The sequence below is a fragment of the Oncorhynchus keta genome, chromosome 28, assembly GCF_023373465.1.
Source record: "Oncorhynchus keta strain PuntledgeMale-10-30-2019 chromosome 28, Oket_V2, whole genome shotgun sequence".
NCBI lineage: Eukaryota > Metazoa > Chordata > Actinopteri > Salmoniformes > Salmonidae > Oncorhynchus > Oncorhynchus keta.
In genome coordinates, this window is record NC_068448.1 from 10,227,768 (window position 1) to 10,232,767 (window position 5,000).

The 5,000-nt window shown below is 45.4% G+C and overlaps 1 long non-coding RNA gene across 44 annotated transcripts in view; it reads right to left on the reverse strand.

Annotated features, from left to right (window-relative positions):
* Positions 1 to 3,500: 3,500 nt before the first annotated feature.
* LOC127913181 (uncharacterized) overlaps positions 3,501 to 5,000 on the reverse strand; it is a 4,591-nt gene continuing 3,091 nt past the window's right edge. For 2 of the 44 annotated variants that reach the window (XR_008085059.1, XR_008085040.1), the window contains exons 6-10: positions 4,621 to 5,000; positions 4,409 to 4,461; positions 4,197 to 4,355; positions 3,985 to 4,143; positions 3,501 to 3,666 (exon numbers count right to left, since the gene is read on the reverse strand). The exon at positions 4,621 to 5,000 is cut by the window's right edge and continues 203 nt beyond it. This is a non-coding gene — a long non-coding RNA (uncharacterized LOC127913181). Of the gene's footprint in view, positions 4,144 to 4,196; positions 4,356 to 4,408; positions 4,462 to 4,567 lie in introns of all 44 variants that reach the window. The other 42 variants (XR_008085039.1, XR_008085046.1, XR_008085050.1 and 39 more) reach the window with 42 other exon arrangements.

Genomic DNA, 5,000 nt, shown 5'->3' on the forward strand with positions numbered 1-5,000 from the left:
GGTAGGGAACACCACACTCTGCCAGTGTGGGTAGGGAACACCACACTCTGCCAGTGTGGGTAGGGAACACCACACTCTGCCAGTGTGGGGAGGGAAAGCCACACTCTGCCAGTGTGGGTAGGGAACACCACACTCTGCCAGTGTGGGTAGGGAACGCCACACTCTGCCAGTGTGGGTAGGGAAAGCCACACTCTGCCAGTGTGGGTAGGGAACACCACACTCTGCCAGTGTGGGTAGGGAACGCCACACTCTGCCAGTGTGGGTAGGGAACGCCACACTCTGCCGGTGTGGGTAAGGAACGCCACACTCTGCCAGTGTGGGGAGGGAAAGCCACACTCTGCCAGTGTGGGTAGGGAACACCACACTCTGCCAGTGTGGGTAGGGAACGCCACACTCTGCCAGTGTGGATAGGGAACGCCACACTCTGCCAGTGTGGATAGGGAACGCCACACTCTGCCAGTCACGTTCAGTCAAGGCCTCTCTGTGCCTTGTGTGAAACTCTTTTAAGTTTCTATGTCTGCTAACAACCACCAATGTATCGACCGGTTAGCTCAGTCAAAACACAGTAGAAAACCTGTGCCACAGCCAGCAAATGTAACTTTCACCATATGGCTAGCATAGCTAAGATAACAGTCATGCTACGGCTGGCTAGCGCTGAGGCTAACGCCTGGTTGAGCTGCCCGTTAAAGGGCAAGAGAGGTGCACCATGGCCTTGTTGATGGTGTGAACGGCTTTTATCATTATTGAACATCAATTTTCCCGACGGTTTTGATATCCGTAAATTACGATCAATTACGCCTCATAGCACAACACACTATGTAAAAATGCAATAACTTAAGCAGAACTCTAAAAAAATTTAGTTATATTTACTCAATAACCTAAGACTTGTTGACAGTACTCAAAAACATAAGTGATTTGAAATCTTTTTGACATTTGAGTTAGTACCACTTTTATGATAAGAGTTCTCCTGACCGTTGCAGATGTTTGAGTAGACACCTCTCAATTTCTTTAATGAGTTCGACAGTTACTTTTTACAGTGCATGTTATGAAACAACCAATGAGGGGGAAGTTCACTGAGATGTTTTGGCTGCTACTGAGCCAATAGGGAGACAATTCATTGAGAGATTATGTGGATTGGACTAGGGCTAAGAATAAATAAAAAGGGTATTATTATGTGTCAAATTCTTAGTAAGTAACAAAAAAAAGTAAAAAAGAAAGATTGCTTTCTTCTGAAAACAGACAGAAAAAAATGTGTTTGACTAAACTAAAACTTCCTCGGGCAATTTTGATGGGAGAACTAAGACGGAATTGTTGGATCTAAAACGAACATTAAAAAAAAAGCATCGAACGAAAATCCTCCTAGCCAAAAAAGCCCCATCTTTGCATTACATCAGAAAGATTGTCTGTTTTCTCAATAGGTAGAACTCGCACACTCCCATAACACACTCTGTTATTTCTATTGCTCTCTCCCTCAGTCTCTCTCCATCCCTCCCCCTCTGTCTGTTCTTCTGTCTCTCTCCAACACTCCATTTCCTGTGACACAGATTTCAGGATGTCCTCTCCAAACAAGCAGAATTCCATTCAACAAAAGCAAACAAGCAACAAGCCAGACTGAACACGAGAGGTACAAACAAACTGTAGGGGTGAACTGCCAATCGTATATGAACCCAATCTCACGCTCAAAACAAAACAAAATGGCTGCCATTCTCTGCAAATGTGGTTCAACTACATCTGGCTTGTCTATGTATACCCTAAACATGACATTGACCACATTAATGACCTCACTTCCTGTTTAACCTGACGACCTCACTTCCACATTGAGTTTGTAGCTTAAGTGTGAAACCGTGTCAAAAGAGTAATGGTTGTGTCAGAGATTAAAGAATGGCCTGTGGCGCTAGGCTATGTGTGGGTGGCACCAAACAGGTTGTCTCAGCTAGCGCACAGATAACATCCTCTCAGACTAAGGAGAGATGAAAGAGTAAACAACCTGTTTTCTCTCTTTCTGCAACTAGCTAGTGAGCCACACCCTGCCTGTAACCTGTCTTTGGGCTCCTTGAAGGAGGGACTAGACTGTGACTGCAGGAAAGGAGGTGTCCTTGATGGAGGGGCTAGACTGTGACTACAGGAAAGGAGGTGTCCTTGATGGAGGGGCTAGACTGTGACTACAGGAAAGGAGGTGTCCTTGATGGAGGGGCTAGACTGTGACTACAGGAAAGGAGGTGTCCTTGATGGAGGGGCTAGACTGTGACTACAGGAAAGGAGGTGTCCTTGAAGTAGGGGCTAGACGCTGACTACAGGAAAGGAGGTCTCCTTGATGGAGGGGCTAGACTGTGACTACAGGAAAGGAGGTCTCCTTGATGGAGGGGCTAGACTGTGACTACAGGAAAGGAGGTGTCCTTGAAGTAGGGGCTAGACGTTGACTACAGGAAAGGAGGTCTCCTTGATGGAGGGGCTAGACTGTGACTACAGGAAAGGGGGTCTCCTTGATGGAGGGGCTAGACTGTGAGGAAAGGAAAGGAGGGCATTGCCTAGCCTAGTGCTCGTTGCTAGCTCGTAAGAATACATGCAGAGAGAGACTTCTCACTGCGCCCAAACTGCAGAAACCTAAAGTCTACAAACAAGTGACAGACGACACGTTTCTCTGACCGTTTTGTCAACCAGTTCATCCCATTGCAGTCCCTTTGGCTATATATTCTCAGACAACAAATTGGCCTCTGTACTCAGCGAGGTAAATAGCTAAGGTTTCTGAGTTACTCCAACACAATATCAACACTGAAGACTAGTTTCAAACACTCTTATTTGTCTACTCTATACAATAATTATTGAAATATCTAAGTATGGTGTAGATGGGATATGTGCATTTTGGAGATTCTACTTTGCTTTGCTTTTCGAAAGTACCTAATCACTGTATAGTGAGGAACACTTTCTCTGTGCTCAGCAGTTAAGTGGGAATGTGAAGTCCCAGTTTGGCTGCTGTGCTGTATAGTGTGTATTAAGTCTTGATCCAACATCCCCATTCTAAAACAGTCAGGGGTTACTGACACTTACCTGCCGTGTGTGTGTGTGTGTGTGTGTGTGTGTGTGTGTGTGTGTGTGTGTGTGTGTGTGTGTGTGTGTGTGTGTGTGTGTGTGTGTGTGTGTGTGTGTGTGTGTGTGTGTGTGTGTGTGTGTGTGTGTGTGTGTGTGTGTGTGTGTGTGTGTGCGTGTGTGTGCGTGTGTGTGTGCGTGCGGTGATAGCAGCCAGGAGTGAGAAGAGGAAAAGAGAGCCAGATGTTCAGGCTATTAGGTAGCACACTGCTTTTTAGAGAGAGGGAGAGAGAGAGAGAGAGAGAGAGAGAGAGAGAGAGAGAGAGAGAGAGAGAGAGAGAGAGAGAGAGAGAGAGAGAGAGAGAGAGAGAGAGAGAGGAGAGAGAGAGAGAGAGAGAGAGAGAGAGAGAGAGAAAGAGAGTACCACCTGTCTGTACCACCTTCACACAAGCACTGTCATCTATCAATGCCATTAGGAACCTGTCTGTACCACCTTCACACAAACACTGTGATCTATCAATGCCATTAGGAACCTGTCTGTACCACCTTCACACAAACACTGTCATCTATCAATGCCATTAGGAACCTGTCTGTACCACCTTCACACAAACACTGTCATCTATCAATGCCATTAGGAACCTGTCTGTACCACCTTCACACAAACACTGTGATCTATCAATGCCATTATGAACCTGTCTGTACCACCTTCACACAAACACTGTGATCTATCAATGCCATTAGGAACCTGTCTGTACCACCTTCACACAAACACTGTCAGCTATCAATGCCATTAGGAACCTGTCTGTACCACCTTCACACAAACACTGTCAGCTATCAATGCCATTAGGAACCTGTCTGTACCACCTTCACACAAACACTGTCAGCTATCAATGCCATTAGGAACCTGTCTGTACCACCTTCACACAAACACTGTCAGCTATCAATGCCATTAGGAACCTGTCTGTACCACCTTCACACAAACACTGTGATCTATCAATGCCATTAGGAACCTGTCTGTACCACCTTCACACAAACACTGTGATCTATCAATGCCATTAGGAACCTGTCTGTACCACCTTCACACAAACACTGTCATCTATCAATGCCATTAGGAACCTGTCTGTACCACCTTCACACAAACACTGTCAGCTATCAATGCCATTATGAACCTGTCTGTACCACCTTCACACAAACACTGTCATCTATCAATGCCATTAGGAACCTGTCTGTACCACCTTCACACAAACACTGTGATCTATCAATGCCATTAGGAACCTGTCTGTACCACCTTCACACAAACACTGTGATCTATCAATGCCATTAGGAACCTGTCTGTACCACCTTCACACAAACACTGTCAGCTATCAATGCCATTATGAACCTGTCTGTACCACCTTCACACAAACACTGTCATCTATCAATGCCATTAGGAACCTGTCTGTACCACCTTCACACAAACACTGTCAGCTATCAATGCCATTATGAACCTGTCTGTACCACCTTCACACAAACACTGTCAGCTATCAATGCCATTATGAACCTGTCTGTACCACCTTCACACAAACACTGTCAGCTATCAATGCCATTAGGAACCTGTCTGTACCACCTTCACACAAACACTGTGATCTATCAATGCCATTAAGAACCTGTCTGTACCACCTTCACACAAACACTGTGATCTATCAATGCCATTAGGAACCTGTCTGTACCACCTTCACACAAACACTGTGATCTATCAATGCCATTATGAACCTGTCTGTACCACCTTCACACAAACACTGTGATCTATCAATGCCATTAAGAACCTGTCTGTACCACCTTCACACAAACACTGTCATCTATCAATGCCATTAGGAACCTGTCTGTACCACCTTCACACAAACACTGTGATCTATCAATGCCATTATGAACCTGTCTGTACCACCTTCACACAAACACTGTCATCTATCAATGCCATTAGGAACCTGTCTGTA